The 22297-nt window shown below is 37.8% G+C and overlaps 1 protein-coding gene and 1 long non-coding RNA gene across 5 annotated transcripts in view; both read left to right on the forward strand.

Annotated features, from left to right (window-relative positions):
* Positions 1-22297, forward strand: part of LOC5579855 (oxysterol-binding protein 1) — an 85845-nt gene that overhangs the window by 39512 nt on the left and 24036 nt on the right. The window lies entirely within an intron of this gene.
* LOC110678910 lies at positions 1327-1933 on the forward strand. The gene is made up of 3 exons (XR_002502039.1): positions 1327-1584; positions 1641-1737; positions 1800-1933. It is a non-coding gene; the product is annotated as an uncharacterized LOC110678910 (long non-coding RNA).

Raw genomic sequence — 22297 nt, forward strand, 5'->3', positions numbered from 1 at the left:
TGTTATGTGAAACAAGAAGCATATATAAAGTCCAAGTGACATTGAGTACAGTTAGTTCTAAAGACAGTCAGTTCTACAGTTAGCATTAGCATTAAGCAATTCGCACAAATTCGTTGTATGAGGGTTGCCTCCTTTCCGTCCGTTACCAAAGTTAAAAATTTGGGACTAACCCTTGACTCTTAGACAAGATTGACGCATCCTCCAACAGTCGAGAGCTGGCCTGGCCACGTCCTTGCGAATGCTGAGAAATGGGAAGGAATGATAACGTTTGATACGTTTAGTAGACGTTCTGGCACATATAAATAATATTTAGGCTTCAGTTCATATTGGAACAAATTCACTGAATCCTGCATTTGAAACCTATCTGCAATTCATCGATTAATCGACCGTCTAAATTAAACATGTTTAAACACGGGTTTGTGTAAAATATCCTGATAGCATGAATCACATTCGCAAAATACGCAAATACGAAAGCCGAGAAAAAAATCATTCCGGCGACGCACAAACCGAACTCGCTTGCTTGAGCTCTCGGAAGCACACTCGTAGACAGTCAGCTCCACAGTTAGTAAAAAATTACCCTAGAAACCAATTATGTGAGTGATACTCAGGCCAGTTGTGCTGCTAGTCAACATTCAAATGGTACCAATGAACCAGTGCACGAGTTCACTATCTGACGTTTGAGCGGTGCCGTGTTATTTACGTGACCATGGCAACGAGTGAATTCGGCAGAGAGAGACTCGCGAAGAGGAAAAATATCAACGTCATATGCAGCCCAGATTCCCCTCTCACGAAACGGCAAATGCAGCCCACCGTTTTTATGGCTGAAAAAGTGAAAAGTATTGTGTTCAAAGTAAATTGTTATTAAAAACCTCAGTCAGCGGAGCAGTTTTTTTCAAAGTTGCTGATAAATCTAAGCAGAAGGTTAATTATTTCTAATGTCTGCTACGTTTGCTGGCATGAAATTTCACTCAAACGGCTATTTATGATTCGATGTGATGCAAACTCAATCATTTTTTGCTGAGAGGTTCATGTGAAGATTTGAACAGCATGCGCATAATTGGTATAAACACAAAGTGGAATAAGAAAAAAACACAGCAATTACAGAAAAAGAAGACCGTCTTCGCGAGTCTCGTCTCAGGAAAAAACCATCTGTTCAGTGTACACTGAAACTAATGCTGTAGTAACTTAAACCATACCATTGTTGTTAACGCAACTAATTTCAATTATTGTTAATTTGAATGAATTTGTTTCAATTATAAAAACAATGTTATTGAAATTACCATGTTGCAATACCACAATACTGTGTATTTTCAACTATCTTGTTATAGTCGAAAATCATTCTTTCTCAAGTTAAACTGACTACCCGTTTAGTAATGAATAACGGAAAGTGTTCTCGATTTTACCATGCCCATGGTAGGAATAAGAATTAAAAGAATGTAATTCTCACCAGCGCTCACTTACGTTTCGAGCTCACTTTCATTATGACGACATTTTTTGTGCACCAGTCAAGCCTGGACCTTGCTTATTTGTGTGGTTCGCTTCAAAATGTATTAATTAAATCAAACAATACAGACCTGCGAAATGGTGCGTATGATCTAAATTTGAGTTGGATATAAAGTAATACTCATTTATATTTTTAGCCCGGGCTGAGAATCTAGAGTTCCTCATACCAAAATCCAGAGCTGCCAAGACTCGAGTCGCGCAATGTATAGCAGAGAAATACCAACCAAACCTGCTGTAATTGCTTCTATTTTATATCACAGCATAATTTATTTTCTTTTAAGCTAACTCATTTACAGGAGTGTACTTTGACCTACGTATCGAGCAATGAGAACCTCCACCCGGATTTCTTTATAATCGATGCCACGGGAAAGCGGAAGAGTTTACAGAAGCTGTCATGCATATCATCCCTACTTTTGTTTTGCTTCCAAAATTCAACGACGAATTCTCGCATAATTTGAGATAACGCCCTAAAAGCCATTGGTAACCACATGTGTAGCTCGTTGTTTCTGAGCAAATGAACGAATAAGCATCCAAACCAATACCACCGGCAAGTAGAGGATTATTCTTTCTTCGCCATAGAATTGTTAAATAACGAGTAAATCTATTCAAATGCTCAGAAACAACGAGCTACACACATGGTTACCAATGGCTTTAAGGGCGAGATCATAAGTTATGCGAGAATTCTTCGATCTAAATAATTAAAAGGTATTTTTAAGTGAAAATTTTCGAACTAAATAAAAAATAATATCTTGCAAATATAAATTGACTCTATTCAAGGTATGCGCATTTGCATTTAGATTGGAATACCGATAAATCTAAATGCATTATGCGTGGACCTTGATGAATTAATAATATCCAATAATACAAGCAGCTAGATATATTAACTACTCGGCATTCTTTATTTTAAATGCAATTAATGGTTGAATATTCCACTTCGAATTCTATTTATCCTTACCACGTCTAATAGTGAAATTTACTCCATGATTGTCGTTGCTTTGAATGCAAGAGATGGTTGAAAGATTAACTTTTCTTGGTTTTCAACATAACCATGGAACATGGTAATTTTCACTGCTTACCTCTTACTTCGCCAGCATGGTAAAAAAGACGACAATCTTTGATTGAAATGAATGCAGTGGGTAGTCTGCACAAAAGAAGTAGTGCTGTGCATTTATTTTAAACTATCAACATGGTAATTTTTACCGCAATGCTGTTTTCAGTGTACCTAAGCGAGACCAACAAGGCTGGTAGCGAGTCACTTTTTAGTGACTTGGTCACTTGTTTTAAGCCAGTCACTTTAAAGTCTCTTTTTTGAAGCCATTTCAACTAAAGTCACTTTTTTCTTCAAGAAGTCACTTTTTTAACTATTTTGTGCTAAATTTCCGAGAGAAATTTATGAATAGGCTTTTTTCAATTTGGGCTAAGATTAATTTCATGGTTTAATTTTAATTGTCAGTATCAAAATATTGATTCATAGTTTTCTTGGGGAAAAGTTAATCTTTCATAGAGTTTCACGTAATTTATAATAGTATAATAGTAAGTTTTAATTAGAGTGGTGTAATTTCATTGTTGTAAAACTAAAGGCTTAAGTGTTTAGTATTTCTCTTGAATATCTCGTGTATTCCCATCCAATAGGAATTTTTATATCTGTTGGTGAATAATTAAACGTGTATCTTCGAACATTTCGTTTTAACATATGCATCTTAATTATTCTCTTTGTCCTAGAAATTAGTTTTATTAACCAAACCATATGAAGCACATTAGCTGTTCAAAATTTCACAGAATCTAGTATAGGAATTTAACGCTGAAACGCAAAATAAAAAATAATTATTTAATGTTCTATTTGAAAATTAAAATTTATCATACTTCCTAGGACAGACTTTATTCACAAACCAAACCTTTAAAAAAGGGATAGACCTTGGCTTGAGTATACTTCTTTTTTTCTTATGCATGTTGTTAAGCATCTATTTAGGTATTCTCTTCTAGCACTTTTGATTCACTTTGGCAGAAATAATATAAACCACGCACTGAGTTTATATTTGACAAGAATATGCGCAGTCTTAAAGTAGTTTTTATTGCATAGTTTATGACAATTCGACCCAACGCCAAGTGAATAATAAAAGTATCCAAGTAATTGTGAATAAAATATTAGAAGCTTACTGCTAATAACTAATTTTACAGAATATCTCAGAAAACCATCCTATTGAGCCCATCGTCTTTATGCTAAATGTTCATTGTACCTCCCTTTTAACTTCTGATAGAAAATTTCAATTTCACTCAGACTCCATTCAACCATTGGTTCTCTCTTGGTTTTAAGCAGGAATTTAATCATATTCGATCTTCTATCATAATTTTTAATCTGAAATATTTATTAACGACCAAATATTACATTTCTTTGTTTAATTCTTGAAGTTCGAGATTTGGTAAAATAATGACAGTTCTGGAGCTTCCGAACAACTTTGCCGAAGGTGCCATCTGTCTAAAAAGTCAGAATTCTGCAGTATTCTCAAAACAAAAGTTTCATGCTCACTAGCGCCGCCTGATGGCAAAATATCCTATTACTTGGCTCAAATAATGATATCTCTTGAATCGTATAATGTTCGTTCATTTTCATGCGACTTCTATGTACATTTGTGGAGCATTCCTTAGCCGAGCGGCTGGAGTCCGCGGCTACAAAGCAAAGCCATGCTGAAGGTGTCTGGGTTCGATTCCCGGTCGGTCCAGGATCTTTTTGTAATGGAAATTTCCTTGACTTCCCTGGGCATAGAGTATCATCGTACCTGCCACACGATATACGAATGCAAAAATGGCAACTTTGGCAAAGAAAGCTCTCAGTTAATAACTGTGGAAGTGCTCATAACAGGGTGGCCACCGAACCGGGAAAAACGGGAAAAAGACGGGAATTCGAATCCATCGAGAAAAAGACGGGAAAACCGGAAATTGGAAATTGTGGGCTTCGTAGCCGTGCGGTTAGCGGCGTCAGTCGTTTAGGCGTGTGTGGTTCGATTCCCGCCCCAGTCGGAGAAAACTTTTCGTCAAACGAAACATTCTTCACTGGTCCACTGGTTGTTCCGTGTGTCCGTTGTCTAATGTTAGTTATGTTCAGTCTGTGCAGCCTATGGCTGAACACGGTGAAAATTGTATTTAAACAAAAAAAATTGTAGAAAGCTGATATGGTTGCCATTGAGCATCCGTTATCTTGGACAAATAACATTTTAACATTAATGATTTAATGTCTTGTAGAAATAGTCTACTTTGCTACACTAAACTTCTTAGAAATGTTTCAAATAGGTTGACAATGTTTCGAAATATTTTATGATTTTGTTTTCATTTACTACCAGCGTTTGATTTTTCTCTAACTTATCTGGCTCAAAGATTTTAATCAGAGTTTCAAAACTTCCAGCAAAAGGTTTACGTATCCCATTGGATTCATGATTTTTTTTAGCTACTGTATAAAAAATCAATAAATCCGAATATTTTTGAAAACAATGATTTTTTTATAAGAGCTTCTAATGTATCATCAAATGTACTAAAAATTGAATAAGTAAAGTGACATACACTCCCGTGCATAAGTTTGGGTTCACCCCCTAAAAAACATACAAAAGTGTTCAGTCCATATATCTGCGATTACACGTCCAATTGAAACTCTCTAAGCCGCATTCGAAAGGCAAAGAGTTATTCTTACTGCGTATGTATTTTTTCAAAAACATTCTTTGAACTTTGTATACTAATTTTTCTTTTTTGAAAAACACACTGAAAGATCATATCTAATTTCCTCAGCATTGGATCGACCAAAATTTGAAATCAAAATGTCATTAGAATCGTAATCTTATATTCTTTGAAGAGACCCCACGAAATTTGTGCGGAAAAATCTGAAAACTATTCAAAATCAATGAAACAGTCATTCAAGTCATCGTGCAAAACTTTGGGTATAGAAGAAGAATGTCGCTGGCGTCGCAGCAGGAACATCTTTTGCTGGCGGAGATAGGCGGGGCTATAAATGTCAACGCGAAAATGTATGCAGTTTGACACTTATGTACCCAACATGTTTCTGAGCGAGAACAAAGGGAACACCAGCGACATTATTCTTCCATGGTTTAGTATTTCTATTAATGTCACAAGTTAGCTTGAGAACGGGAAGACCGATTTGAACAATTCTTTCACTCATGTATTTCTCAAGAGCTCCGACGTGTTTGTGTGGAACAATATTTTTGAAAATCCGCCAAGGAAGTTGAGAATACGAGAAATGCAGATTTGACATTTTTTTCAAAGCCTCTGCGTAGAACCGTCTTATTGGGCATTGGGCCAATTGAGGATGTTAGAAAGCAAAGGGACGTAAGTGACAGGAACTTTGTTTTGATAAAATAAACTTTTAAGTTTTTCAGCAATTTTTCATTTTATACTAGTTGTTCGGGAGCCAAAAAACAAGCCAATCTTCTACGTATAATATTATTTGGACGAAAAAAATACCGTTGAAATACTATTTAAAAATTAAACCAAAAGGTCACCCTTTTGAGTTTGGGCCCGTCAATTAAAAATCGGGAAATTTTTAGACTTATGTCGGGAAAACCGGGAAAAAAGCGAGAATTTCAAAATCGATATTTGGTAGCCACCCTGTCATAAGAACACCAAGCTGAGAAGCAGGCTCTGTCCCAGTGAGGACGTTAATGCCTAGGCCATATCGTGCCATATCGTAAATAAAAACTGTCGAGTAACGTTCCTAAAAAGATTCTTGAGGAAAACATTTTGGTTTGGTGTCGATAGATATCTTTGTTGCAAAATGATAGCATACAGACCACAACTGTTGTACAAAGTACAACAGCACGACATCCCGAAGGTTAATCATTAGATAAATAACCTTTAATCAGTTTGACTTGATATTTTACAAGTGCACGTTGCAGTATGTATCTAGTCCAATAGACAAAGCATTCATTGTATGCCCTTTGTTCATCAATAATTAACAAAGAGCTGATAGTAAAGTAACTGGTAGGTAGCATTCAAATCTTTATAGAGCTGGAATTAAGTTATTAGTGAATGTATTTTTCGTGAGAGTAAGGTGCACAATTTCCGCCGATGTAGTTGCATTGCCAACACAATGTAAATCATATTTATTGTTGACTGATTCATCAATATTTATGTACAATTTATTAGCGAATTGGTTTTGAATTATAACTCTTATTCTTTATAACACTTTTTACTCAATTCCAAATTAGGCGTATTTGACACGACAGATGAATTTTAATTTTAAATTTTAGTCCTGAAAACCGCTCTTACATAAGTTACCTTTTATGCCACTATAATCGATACGCCGGATTGCAAACACCTAACGACGCGCCGAAGTTGTTTCGTGTGCATAAAAGCATGGTTGACTGCTGTGGTAGGCCTTCGACTAGTTAACATCCTACCTACTAGTGAAACATCACTTCCTCATAGACTCGTGCGTGTGCACGAAGAAAGCACAGCGACAACAACGTCAGACTAATGGGCGCATTTTCCAGGTCACCAGTGCTGCCTCTTTCGGGAGTACCAACCTAGCTAGAATCATTTTCTTAGAGTTGTTTATTCATTCAAATCATGCAGATTTGATCGTGAAGCGCGAAGAAAAATAAACTAGCACCCCACACCGGCCCCCTATCGTTCAGTACATCTGTACTCTGGAACTGGTTGTGTGGATGGCAAGTGTAGCAAACAACCTTGAACAAAAAAAAACTCATAAAAATGATGAAGCTATTCAATTCTCTTCAGAATCGTTCGAACAGATTTATCCAACATCGCGAGACGATTATAATCATGTGCATGATAGTACGTATATATGTTGTGTCATTGCAATTGAACTTCCTTGATACGTACATGTTGAATTTACTTGTACATAGGTACTATGATAGACTAAACAAATTAGTGCGCTTATTATCAAACTTTCAGTTTCCAGGAGAAAAAATAGCGTCTTCGTCTGAGACGCAAAACAGGTTCTGCAGAAGCATCGCGAAAACATGCTCATAACATTCTATTCATGCACAATGCTCTCGAACACGTGCTTTTGATATCACTTCTAGCTTCTAGCTATGATTTTGGTGTCTCATTTCCTATGTCATCAAAATATGATCGCCTCATTTGTTTGTTTGAGCAGATTCAGTGTTTTTGGAGGGAATGATATTAAACGCACTGTTCATTTGTTTCGATTTTTTCTTATTTCAAGAATGGCGTGTGATACATTACAATCGTTAATTCAAAAGCATAGTTCCGCCAACTGTCGTGAATACAATCTCATTTTGATTTTATTTCGAATTTTGACCACCGGGTTGGTGGAGATAATTGATAGTCTAACGTGTTTTAATTCCCAAAAAAATAGACACAATTTAACTAGTTAGCTATGGCTTGTAGGTTTCGTTGGCTTAGAGTACGTATTCTTCAAAGTTTTGTCAGTTGAACGTTAATACTTAAGCTGAGTTAATACTTACCTTCAAAAAGGGCAATTTTTTCTTAAATTTAATAACGAAAATACTTTCATATTTTTTTAAACCATATGCACTTTTTAACCAGTAGTTTTATTTAACAAGACGCATTATAAACTTCATTTTACTACTAAAATGAAATTTCTGGTGAAAAAAATAAAAAATTAAAATAAGTTTGATTTTTTTTAATGAAAAAAAAATCATGTTTTTGGGCAGTTTTTGTTTATTAAATTTGTTGTATACACAATTTGAAAACAACTTAATTAGCTTCAAAAGCATGCAAAAGATGTTCATGAAGTTATGCTCAAACAAAGATGATTTTTTAAGTAAAAATTATTTTATTTATTTGGTTTTACATCAATTATCTTGATAAAACCTCGCCAACAATATTTCGCCAATTCACTCGGTTCATGGCCGCTTATCTCCATCCTCGACTGCAACCCACGCTCTCCAGGTCCTGGTGCATCTGGTCAATCCACCTAGCTCGCTGCGCCCTACGCCTTCTTGTTCCGACCACTTCGTATCGAACACCTTCTTTACAGGGTTGTTGTCCAGCATTCTTGCAACATGCCCTGCCCAGCGTATCCTTCCAGCTTTAGCTACCTTCACGATGCTGGGTTCGCCGTAGAGTTGAGCGAGCTCGTGGTTCATCCTTCGCCGCCACACGCCGCCGAAGATCGTCCTAAAGCACTCGGCGTTCGAAAACCCCAAGAGCTTGCAAGTCCTCTTCGAGCATAGTCCACGTCTCATGCCCATAGAGAACTACCGGTCTTATGAGCGTTTTGTACATCGTGCATTTGGTGCGAGGGTGAATCTTTCTTGACTGCAATTTCTTCTGGAGGCACGACTTTTACTGATGATGCGCCTTCGTATTTCCCGAATAATATTGTTGTCAGCCGTCAGCAAGGATTCGAGGTAGACGAACTCGTCCACCACCTCGAAGGTATCCCCATCTATCGTGACACTGCTTTCTAGGCGGGCCCTGTCGTGCTCAGTTCCGCCTACTAGCATGTACTTTGTTTTCGACGCATTCACCATTAGCCCGACTCTTGTTGCTTCGCGTTTTAGGCGGGTGAACAAATCTGCCACCGTTTCAAATTTTCTCCCAATAATATCCATGTCGTCCGCGAAGCAAACAAATTGTCCGGATCTCGTGAAAATCGTGCCTCGACTGTTAAGTCCGGCTCTCCGCATGACACCTTAAAGCGCAATATTGAACAACAGACACGAAAGTCCATCGCCCTGTCGTAGTCCCCGCTGAGACCCCAACGAACTGGAGTATTCGCCCGAGATCTTCACGCAGTTTTGCACACCGTCCATCGTTGCTCTAATCAATCTTGTGAGCTTCCCGGGAAAGCTGTTCTCGTCCATGATCTTCCATAGCTCTACACGGTCAGTACTGTCGTATGCCGCCTTGAAATCGATAAACAAATGGTGCGTAGGGACATGGTACTCACGGCATTTCTGGAGGATTTGCCGCACGGAGCGCATTGAGTTGCCGCATCGAGCGGCCGTCGGAGAAACCTGCTTGATAACTTCTCTCGAACTCGTTTGCTATAGGTGATAGATGACGGAAGAGAATTTGGGATAGCACTTTGTATGCGGCGTTTAGGATAGTGATTGCACGATAATTTTCACACTCCAGTTTATCGCCCTTTTTTTAGATAGGGCATATAACGCTTTGCTTCCACTCCTCCGGTAGCTGTTCCGTTTCCCAGATTCTGACTATCAGCCGATGCAGACAAGCGGCCAGCCTGTCCAGGCCTATTTGGATGAGTTCGGCTCCAATACCATCCTTGCCAGCAGCCTTGTTGTTCTTGAGCTGTTGAATGGCATCCTTAACTTCCCCCATCGTGGGAGCTGGTTGGTTTCCACTGTCCGCTGTGCTGACGTAACCATCGCCTTCGCTATCCTGACCTTCTGTGCCTGTGTTCTCTGTGCCATTCAGGTGTATATCGTAGTGCTGCTTCCACCTTACGATCACCTCGAGTCCGTGCTCCCTTCCTTATCCCGGCACATCTCAGCTCGCAGCACGAAGCCTTTGCGGGATGTGTTGAGCTTTTGATAGAACTTGCGTTTCTTGAGAACGGTACAGCAACTCCATCTCTTTGCATTCCGCCTCTTCCAGGCGGCGCTACAAGCATTACAGCCCGCGCTGCATTCTTCTCCTCTAAAACCTCCTGGCACTCTTCGTCGAACCAATCGTTTCTTGAGCTCCGTTTCACATATCCGACAATGCTTTCGGCAGCGTCGTTAATGGCTGCTTTGACTGTCCTCCAGCAGTCCTCCCTATCGAGGTCGCCCTTATCCGGCAACGCAGCCTCTAGATGCTGCGCGTACGCTTTTGCGACATCCGGTTGTTTCAGTTGCGCTAGATTGTACCGTCTAATGAGAATATATACTAAGGTGTGGAAGAAGAAGCAAAGGCTATGTATTAGTAACAAGAAAAAACGTAAACAAAAATCTAATACGTCACTATTTTACACAACTTCTTATGGGAGCTCGCTTGCTTGTATTTGTGATACATTTTGCACCGTACACGGATGTCACTCACACTAAATGTCGTCTTCCTCACCTCGGTATATATTCTCATTGGGTACCGTCCATCGTTGATGACAGATAGTTTTGAGCGCAGTTTCACCATCATCAGGTAGTGGTTGGAGTCAAGTAAAAAGTAAAAGTAAGTAAAGTAAGTAAAAAGAGGAAAAGAGGAACTAAGACTTGTTTTGATTTTATACTAATTTGATGCCCCACTAATTTTAATAAATTTGATTTCAAAAATAATTATGCTAAGAGCTTGGAATTTGATTAGAAAATAACAAAGTTATGAAAATTTCACTAAAGGTCATACTTTGTAACTTGAAAATTCTCCTTCAAGTCGCTTGCGCCACCTCTAAACCTTAATATTTTTGGTTCAAAATTTGGGGTTTCACTTTTCATGTAATTTGAGTTCAGAAGAGCAAACGAATTTTTGGTTTTGAGTGCATTCGAAAAATAAGCCGCACCCTTATGCCTATTGACATCGAATTATTATATATATTATTATATAATTTTGGAAGGCGAATACTATGGTGAAAATCAGTACATCTACCTTGCTGTCATTGTGCCTTTCTATGCTTTCTCAGTGAAGTGCAAATATGCTTTGAACTTAATAGCACGCTCTGACCTTGTTGAAAGATAATAGAATGTTTCACATGTACTAAAAGTAAAAAGTTAGGGTATGGAGCAAACATTCTACATCTGTAACTGTAACTGTAGTTCGACTCGATTTGCTCCACGTTCCCCAAGCTAAAACGTTTCTTCTTTATTTATAAAATTCGCATACCACTAATGAACCATACTGTTTTCAACACAAACAAACTGGTTCGCATGCGAAGGAACACACAGCTTACTAAAATCAGTGCATCATATCAATTTTGCCAGGCAAAGGCACAGTTAGTGCCACTTTGCAATGTGTTCGTGATACCAGCCCAAGAAAATAGGCAGACGCAATCATACGATGTTCGTACCGACCGCTGTATTTTTTCCTCTTCCACCGAAACCATGCCATATATCGTTCGTAGCTGTACGTACAATACTCACTCACATTAGGTCCCCTACAGAGCATCAGTATGGCATAGCCATCATCAATGTCAGTAATAGAAGGTAATTCGCAGATCAGCAGCCACTCGCTGCTGTCAGGGAGTTTTTCAGCAATAGGCCTTTTCATGTGACAGATCCGTCTATGTATTTGTTTACATCGGTGGAGGACCGGTGCTAACACGGGCCTGTCAATTTCATAGAAGAACTGTCAAAGTGCTTCCCGATCAGCTGATTTGAGACGTCATGTGAATAGGCCTATACCGACATCGACGGTAGTAGTTCGAAATCGGGAGTCGTCACGCCGATAGCTTACTATTGGAACCTGCGCGATTTTCTTTAGTTTTCCCTTTTCTTGAGTTAGTATATGATTTTGCATACTTGTAGCTTTTACTTTCGTGAATCGTTGAACCCATCGTTTTGTGACGTCACGCGTACGACAGCTGTTCCAATTCGGATTATCGTAATTATATCCTCGACTGCGAAGAATGACGTGTCCTCGGAGTTTAACTTCCTAAATTAAATGTGCGTGGAATATTGTACATACAGTATTATGATCGGCTAGCGCTAGTTTTGTTTTCTTCCCATAGTACCAATATTTTAGTTACTGTCTGTGATTTGTTCAAAGTTATAAACCCTAGTGTAGTAAATAGTAGGGCTATGTGATATTATTTGAAGAACCGAAGTGCGACGAGTCATACGTCTAACCATCAAATGCAACAGTGGCAAGTGCAAATGCGGTAGCGTGATTTGCTGTACAAATTCCTGTGTATATAAACAGATATAGGAAAGATCAACATAGTGGCAGCGATACAATAATGTTAAATGTGCATCAATAATTCTACTAGGTAAAGTACAATAGAAGCTTTTTGCATGTCACTCTAATAATGATACACTGTATGTACGAAAGGTACTCTTCCTGAGATAAACCGAGTATTGTGGGTTAAGTTAAAAGCTAAAATAAACCACCTCCAAAACGATTGCTTTGCTGGGATAACAAATCATCGAAACATTTAGGTGATACATAGGGGAACTTACGTATTGTCGGCAGCCTAAGCAGCTGAACTTTTAAGAAGGCAATTTTACGCAACAATGGAGCACAACAATTAGCAGGAGACACCTGAACTACACTTGAGCACTCTTCGTTTATTGATTGTTATACATAAAACACTATTTTGTTCTCTTAATCTTCTAATTTTCCTCACCAAAGTCACGAGGCACTTGTTCTTTTATCGGCAATGCAATTACTATTGTCGGCAACAAAAATGTTCACTTCGGCAATCCAAAACTGCGCAAAAACTAATTTATGTATTGGTAACATTTCGTATTTGTTGACAATTCCTGAAATTAAACGTCACCCATTATGTTCTACTCGTTGAAAGGGCCAATGCAGAAAAATACAGACTACACTGAGAAAAGAATTGCAGTTTGAAATAAAATGCGGAGATTCAAATTGAATACACAACGCCACTAAATTTATGCAGACTAAGGCGCCGTCCACATATTGCGTAACGCTCTAGGGGGAGGGGGAGTAGGCTCAAACGTTGCGGCTCAAACACATTTTTTTTTCATGCAAAGACCGTTGCGGAGGGGGAATGGTCGAAAATTGTACATTTTAACGTTATGTCATAAATGGACACTGCCTAATTTCATTTTCATTTATTTTATCGAATAAATTTTGTATTCAATCTCACTATGGAGCATTTCGGCTTTAGAAATTGCCATGTCATGGTAATAAACTTGCAGCAGGTACGAATCCAACCTAGAAGTTGCAGCGTGACGTCATGGTTAATTGATTCATAATATTGTGCTCGCAAGAAAAATCCACGGAATGCGATTATCGGATTACTTGAATTTCAGAGTTGCGTTTGAATGAGTTACATGCATGCTCCTATTTGCTACTCGCACATGCGCTACAGTCTATTAGGGTGCGGCTTATTTTTCAAAAGTTCTCAAACCGAAAATTCGTGTACTCTTCTGAATTCGAATCATATTAGTAGAGAAACCTCGAAGTTTGAGCCAGAAATATTAAAATTTAGAGGTGCAAGCGTCTTGGAGGTGAATTTTCAAGTTATAAAAAATGGCCTTCAGTGAAGTCACCATAACTTCGGTAATTTCAGCACCATTAACTTAAAAATTATTTTTTTTTGAAAACTTTGTAGAACATCAAATTTGTGTAAAATCAAAACTAGTTTCAATAAAAAGTAGTTTACTCCATTTTTTTTTATTTTACTGAAAAAATATCTTTGTTTGACCATAACTTCATGAATACTCAACCGATTCCAAATCTTTTTGCATGGTTTTGAAGCTTATTTAATTGTGTTCAAACTTTGCATACGCCGCATTTTACTGTTTTGACCAAGTTATTCAACATTTTAATTTTTATCAGTTAAACAATATTCTTAAAGCTGAAACTGGTTTTCCTTATTTGTTAAACCTTTGAAAAGGACTTGGCAACATTTTTTAAATAATTTTGAAACAATGATATATTTGCACATGTTAAAAAATACACTATTCAACGTGTAATTCAAACAAAATGCTTTAGAAACATAAGTTTTAAATGAAACATGTAATATTCGGCAAAAAAAACTTAAATAATCCAAAGACATTCGATTTTTTCTTTAAAAAAAATCATGTTTTTGGGTAGTTTTTGTTACAAAACTAAGCAAGGTCCTTGGTTCGATTCCAGGTTGCCGCGAAAACTATTTTTGTTTTCAAATTTCGGTTCCATGACGTAAATTTATGAATTTCAATCCAATTTCTTGTGGCGAATTTTCATATGGGGTTCCTATGTTTATCGATAGTTCGTTTTCCTGAGTGTAGTTTGTTTGGCCCAATGTCACCTTCTCGAAGGGGTGAGTTTTGGCCAATTTTCAAATGATTCCTATTTAAAGGAAAATAATCAAATTTCAATTATTTGTTCAGCATTTGCAACGTATTCTCATATTTAACCGAACATATCAAGTCAAATTGCGAAAGTTATTTAAAAATAAATGAGAACTTACGCATTTTTGGCCAAAATCTCACCCCAAACGATGGTACTTGCATAGTTGTTTTCATTTTTTTAATGTCAAGAATTTCACCGTGAATTGAACTATTCACTGACAAGCTGAATGGCTCGATATGGTTTTGGTCTGTAAAGGTTGCTGCTCTTGAACGCTCTATCACCAATTTATTACCGAGAGAATGAATGGTATTACAGTCCAACCTCTTTTTACGACCGTTTTTTTACCGACGGTTCGTTTTACGACCACTTTTTAACGACCGAAATTCAGATTAACGACCGTTTTTATAAATATTTATAAATATCTTACAAAGTATTCAAAATTTAGGATCATGATGTTCAGCAAAATTGTTCAGTAGTTCATGGGCTAGAACCACCATCACTGAATTGCGGAATTCTACCACTAGGTGATGCTAGTGAGCATGAAACATTTGTTTTGCGGTTATCTTAGAATCCTGGCCACTTAGAAATATGGCGCCTTCTGCAAATTTGTTCAGTAGCTCAAGGACTATCATTATAAAAGCTATGAGATTCAAAATTTTGCCACCAAGCGGCACAAGTGAGCATGAAACTTTTGTTTTGCGGATATATCAGGATCCTGACTACCTAGAAAGATGGCGTCTTCGATAAACTTGCTGAGAAGCTCAATTTTGCCCAAGATGCCATGTCTATGTAGTCAGGATCCCGCAAAACAAAAGTTTCATGCTCACTAACGCCGCAAGGAGGCACAATTTTGAATCGCATAGCTTTTATAATGATAGCGCTTGAGCTTCTGAATAACTTTGCCGAAGGCGCCATTTTTCTAAGTGGCCAGGATCCTGAGACATCCGCAAAACAAAAAATATCGTGCTTACTAGCGCTGCCTGGTGGGAAAAACCTTATATCTTTTGACAAAAATAATAATAGCCCTTGGCAAAATTTTGAATCGCATAGCTTTTATAATGATAGCGCTTGAGCTTCTGAACAACATCTTCGAAGGCGTTATTTTTCTAAGTGGTCATGAGATATCCGCAAAACAAAAATTCTACGCTCACTAGCGCCGCCTGGTGGCCAAATCTTGAATCTCTTGGACAGAATAATGATAGTCCTTGAGCTACTGAATAACTTTGCCGAAGACGCCATCTCTCTAAGTGGTCAGGATCCTGAAATATCCGCAAAACAAAAATTCTACGCTCACTAGCGCCGCCTGGTGGCCAAATCTCGAATCTCTTGGCCAGAATAATGATAGACTTTTAGCTACTGAATAACTTTGCCGAAGACGCCATCTTTCTAAGTGGTCAGGATCCTGAGATATCCGCAAAACACAAATTCTACGCTCACTAGCGCCGCCTGATGGCCAAATCTCGAATCTCTTGGACAGTATAATGATAGTCTTTGAGCTACTGAATAACTTTGCCGAAGATGCCATCTTTCTAAGTGGTCAGGATCCTGAAATATCCGCAAAACAAAAATTCTACGCTCACTAGCGCCGCCTGGTGGCAAAATTTTGAATCTCATAGCTTTAATAATGATAGCGCTTGAGCTAATGAACAACTTTGCCAAAGACGCCATCTTTCTAAGTGGTCAGGATCCTGAGATATCCGCAAAACAAAAGTTGCATGCACACTTGTACTGCCGGTGACGCAATTTAACTTAAGCAGTGTTGCCAGCTACGACAAAATTTTGAACCCTTCATGAAAAACTGGATTACAGTTGAAGAGTATTGCTATGTTGCTAAGCATTCTATTTTTCTGTTCCGCTCAAGTTTTATGGTTTTGATCTTTTCTTTATTCTTCTTGAACAGTGCTGCCAGCCACATGAACATTTGTGATTCGGCCGACTGTATAGCACGCAACACTTCCTTCAACTTTGGTCGACATTCGGTACCGTCATCTTTGAAATTTTTTGGTATTTGCATATCACACCCCCATAAAATTGGCTCTTTTGATAACAATCGAGCAGTGTTGCCATCTATTACCAAAATATGAAAACTTGAACGGCCATTTTGGAAAGTTCTCAACCCATGCTTTAACTTTGCCGAATATCCCGAATCAGTATTTCCGCATATAGACGTTGCATTTTTCAAAAACATAATTATTACCCAGATTTTTTTTTTACGACCCCCCGATAACGGTCGTAAAAAGAGGTTGGGGTGTATTAAAAAAAATCCGATTGCGATGTCCCAGGATTTAATTTTTTTTTTTTTTTGAATATCACTCTCCGAATAGTTCGATCAGCTAATTCGGATCAAAATCCAAACCTTGCCAGTAATTTTTAACGTTCATATTCTTCTCAGTGTATGAGAAAATCAGAATAGACCCTTTTCAAATCTACTCACTTTTGATTTGACACAATTACATCATCCACTGATTGCCTGTAAAACAACAGGAGTGTTGCCAAAATAGTTAACCTATTAAAAGACGTATATTTTATATGTTTCTCAGTATTTTGAAGTTTATGCGCTACAATCTTCAAATAAGGAAGGCATTGAAAGGCTCAATTATTATCCATGCATGCTTTGTTGCATAATTCCAATAAGTTAATTAGTTGTGTTCGATCTTTTCTGTGAATTTAAATCATGAATAATAATTACACCGCAATTGAATATGGTTTTCTGGCAACCTGGTGCAGTAATAAAAAGTGATTGCCGAGGAAAACAAAGTTCATTAATTTTTACTTGTGATTTGAAGCATAAAAATTAAGTATTTTCGAGTGCTTTATAGACCAATCAAAAGTTTAATTGTGCATAAGTGATCGGTGCGTAGATTTTGTAAAAAAAATTGGCATTGGAGCGGAGAACTGGACCTTTCGAAGTGGTGAGTTTTTCCTAAGCTGTTCTTGTGTTGTTCTGTTCGGCAGCTCACGAATGACGATGATTTCGTAAGCATTTATTTCATTTAATAATACAACCCATGTTATATAATATTTTCGTCAAGAATGTGATTTATATGGAAGATTATAGTTCAAGGAACATGTTGAGTACATTGAAGGTAACCCTTGTTCCGTAGATAAATTCTAACAAGGACGATAAGTTAGTGTTGCCGAAAATACCCTCAGGGTGCCGAAGCCATCATTTACCCTACCTTATACGGTGAATAACTTGTGTTTCTGTAATGTAAATAAATCCCAAAACAGAACCAACATTACGGCAAAGTCGTAGTCACGAACAAATTCACGGTAATTTATGGACTGCTGCAATGAATTTGAGCGTTTTTTCTTTGTCTCCGTTGTTAGTTGAACGACCACCTATTTGCACCAGACGCTTACCGACGTTCATCCTGACCGGAAGAGAATTACTGATGTGAGCATTCCGGTAACACGATAATCTACCATTTGTCACCGCTGTGGACCTGTGTAGACTAGCGCACGATGATGTGAGGTTCCGGAAGACAAAATCTCACTTGGATCAACATAGCAACTATGTGCCTTCAATTCAGAAGTGTCAACTAGGTTGAAAGGTTCCCTCCATAATCCATACAACTGACATTTTTCTAATCAGCGTTTCAGGATGTAGTTTTATTTATCGGTGATCTGATCGCTGACAGACTGAACTAGATATACTGCTTCGCGTTAGAAAATGGGTTAACCAAGGTGCGAAGTTTGATTTTTGACCAACTTCGGCGCGTCGCAACTCGATTCTCAATAATGCGCATGATGCACACGGTGGAGGGCATAGATGCGCACTATAGCGAAGTGACTCGCGACGCGGCGAAGTTGGCCAAAAATCGAACTTCGGACGTTGATTCATCCATTTTTAGTCGCGAAGCAGTATATTTTGGCGTTCTAAAGATATCTTAAGGACTGCATAAGTATTATTTTTTTCCAATGCCTGTATCAAATCAAACCACTGTATCAAATGTTATACGGATAATATAGTTAAGTTCCATCCTTACAGAAAATAATGCAAATATTTCGTTTTTTCGATTGCTTGGGGTAGGCACGTTTTCCTGAAACCATTGAAAAACACTTGTTCCAGACTGTCTGAACACCGATCACATTAAAAAAAGAAGATAAAAAAAAAGATTTGGATACTGTCCTCGGCCATTTAGCTCTGGTCTGCCCAAACTTTTCGAACCGCGGGCAAAATGGGTGAACAAATATTGAACGGTGGTCCAAATTTGTCGGTTTTCCAGGAATTTTAACATTTTAGCTATATCAACCTCTGGTGAAATTGAGATCAAGGTAATTGATATTACTCAGGATTATGTATAAATCATTCATGGATTCTGTCAGTGATGCATTTTAAACTGAACGCGAGCCAAAAGTGAACTGAACGCGTTCAAATTTTGCACGAGAACCTAGTTACCAATCGTTACAAATATATGGCACCTAAAATGTTTCCTAACATCTTTGCAAAACTTTGCAACATTGAAATAAGTCGTGTGTCTGCCATGACGACAGTTTTAATTCCGCGTTCAATTTTCAGCTCGCATGGGTTCAAATTTTTGAACTGCTCAATGTTCAAACCTACTTGATCCCTCGTTCAAAGGCTTGAACGGGAACGCAAACTGAACGCGTTCAAATGCAACATTGGATTCTGTGTTATTCTTGCCTAGGAATTCATGAAAATCCTGAAAAAAAACTGCGTACTTTGCGAATAAAGCTCATGATTTTCCTAGAATTCGATCAGAAATCTGTATTAATTTTCTGTCCGAATTACACATGGTGTTATTTGAAAATTCTGCCTGTGATAAATGCTGCTCTTCATTTTGTAAAAATCATTCATTAAAAAAATTACAGAATTCTATTAGAAATTCAACTAGAATTACGTGAGTTTTTCAATCCTCTGTGGAATTTTGCAAACATTTGTATGAAAACACTATCAAAGTTTTCCGAGGAAAAATTGATTGTGAATGATTTTATGAGAACCCCATTGAACATTTCAGTGAAACCGGTTATATGCAAAAATGTAAATCGCTCCCAGGGTTGTTTGAAATGCATGCCCCAAAATTCTAAGAGAATCCAATATATGATTCAGTAACGATGTTATGGGCCTTTTTGAAGAAACGTTTATTCAAGCTGGTTGGAAATTCAATTATCAAATCTAGCTTGTATGTCACAAAACATTTTGAGCACGAGTCAACGGATTTACTTGATTCTTTCACTGTTGAATTTATCCAGGGTTCCGTCGGGTTTGTGCGATGAAAATTTTTAGGAATAGTCTCCGGATTAGTTGAAAAACGGAAGAAAAACAATCTATCACTTTGTATGGGAATTATCATAGCTTCTTTCAACAGTTTTAAAAGAAATGAGTTTAGTGATTTTCCCAGGAAATCCAAACCCAAGGAAATTAGTTCTACGAGTTTTCCGAGGAAACAACCCCAAACATTTCTCCAGTGATTATTTCAGAAAATATGTCAAGTGTTATTCCGGGAATTCCTCTATAAATTCAACCAACAATGGTTCATGTAGTTCGTATAGAAATTTCTTCTGCATTTCATACTAGTATTATATCTGCAATACTTTCCAGCTTTTCTCAATTAAGTTTCTCAAGATAAATGGATTCTCATGGATTCTTCACAATTTAACCTTTCGGTCGTCGCGCGAATTTTTGTAACGCGAGTAGTCGCGCGTTGTACTTTGTACAACACCCTTGGTTTTGCGAATATCCCAAAGGTGACGTCTTCGGCAAAATTGTTCAGTAGCTTAAGGGCTATTATTATTATAGCCAAGAAATTGGGGATATTGCCGCTAGACGGCGCTAGTGAGCATGAAACTTTTGTACCTCAGATCTCATGATCCTGAACACTTAGAAAGATGACGTCTTCGGCAAAGTTGTTTGGTAACTTAAGGACTATCATTGTTTGAGCTAATTGATTCAAAATTTTGCCACTAGGTGGAGCTAGTGAACATAAAACATTTGTTTCGCAAATATCTCAGGAGCCTGATCACTTAGAAATATGGTGTCTTCGGCAGAAAAGATCCTCGACCGGTGGCTTGGTCTTGCTGAATAGCTGCGCGTTTACCGCTACGGATATCTGGGCCCCTGGGTCACATCGTTCATTCAATTCTAGATCGGAATATGAGTGTCCTCCCGAAAGAGGAACTTATTTGGATGAACACTAGGAGTGCACAAATTGAGGGGTTCTGTATGGAATTATTATGAAAAACACAAGAATATCATCTAATTGGTTATAGGTTTTGGCCATGGTCTTTTTTTGTGAAATTAATGATTAAATGGAAAACAAACAGAAGCTCCATTTCCGATTAAAAATTAAAAATGTTAACTTACAATTTTTTTGATCAGGGTTGGAAATTGTTGCGTTCGTCACTGACTGGTGAGAAAACGACTTAACCCCAGTTCTCAACAAATGAATCGGTAGTTGCTAGGAAGCAAACGACCAAAGTTATCAAAGTATTTCAGGTGCTGGTAATACTTGCTTTCATTGAAGTGCCTTCTTTGGCCGAGTGGTTAGAGTACGCGGCTACAAAGCAAAGCCATGCTAAAGGTGTCTGTGTTCGATTTCTGGTCGGTCCAGGCTCTTTTCGTAATGGAAATTTCCTTGACTTCCCTGGGCATAGAGTATCATCGTACCTGCCACACGATATACGAATGCAAAAATGGCAACTTTGCAAAGAAAGCTCTCGGTTAATAACTGTGAAAGTGCTCATAAGAACACTAAGCTGAGTAGCAGGCTCTGTCCCATAGGCGACGTAATGCCAAAAAAGAAGAAGAAGAACAAAGATGTTTGAAAAATCAAGCATGTTTCTCATCATATTACCGGCCATATTCATAATTTAAGTAAAGTGCCATAAATATACAAGCAAACAAACAGTATTTTTACTTAGCGTATAATAAAATTCGACGTTATCGTTCCAAGAAAAAGTAAGTGCTAATCAAACTTTCGAATATCAGCTCAGTCAAGGCAACTTCCAAGAAGACAAGTATGAACAATAGATTGCGTCAAAATCTAACGCTATCATGCGAATTTCGATCGCGTACCGATTTGATGCAAAATATTCCTGAGGTCGCTGGTTTGGGCTGACATGTGTGACGACCACATGTTCGTTATCTGTTGCTCGTGTGCAAATCGTGCAGTTCGCAGTTCTTTAGTTGAGTCATTAACGTGAGCTTACATTGTTGATAACGATTTCAATTCTACCTCACGTGAACTACTACCTTATTTGTCTATGAAAAAGGTTTAAAAAACTCATATGCTTGGAATATTGATGTATTAGGAGTATGAATACTATTTTAAAGCAGGTGATCCATTCCAGTTTTTTTTACCCAATGTGCCTCCTCGATGGGGCGAGAATGTTTCAATTTTCATACGTTTATAGATCGGTGAAAAACAAACTTATTTCCATTATTTTTTAAGCATTTGCAAATGCATTTCCCATGAATGTATTCCCATACTTGAAAAAATGTTTTGAGAAAAGCTGTTCGAAATATGAGACAGATTGAACACAATGTTCCAAATGTTGTACCATACTTTTACATAAAAACACTCACAACAGCTCACAGTTAGACCACACATAACAGACGTTTAAGTCCGATTGTAGAACTATGTGAGTCAATTAACGATCATTTTAAATGTCAACACACGTAGCAACATCGTGGTGGCGCTGTTAGTTCCCATTATGATGTCAGTTGTGAATTTCATATCCATATTAGGGCAAATGTATCATTAGTGGTGCACCTAAGGGAAAACTGCTAAAACATGGTGATACAATCATGAAATATATGATTTTAACGTATCAGTCGATAGATTTCAAATTCTTCTACCATTCAAATGTATAAAAATCACGTTTCATTTGAAATTTTCCTGCAAAAAGGCTTGCA

Source organism: Aedes aegypti, chromosome 3, assembly GCF_002204515.2.
Source record: "Aedes aegypti strain LVP_AGWG chromosome 3, AaegL5.0 Primary Assembly, whole genome shotgun sequence".
Taxonomy (NCBI): Eukaryota; Metazoa; Arthropoda; class Insecta; order Diptera; family Culicidae; genus Aedes; species Aedes aegypti.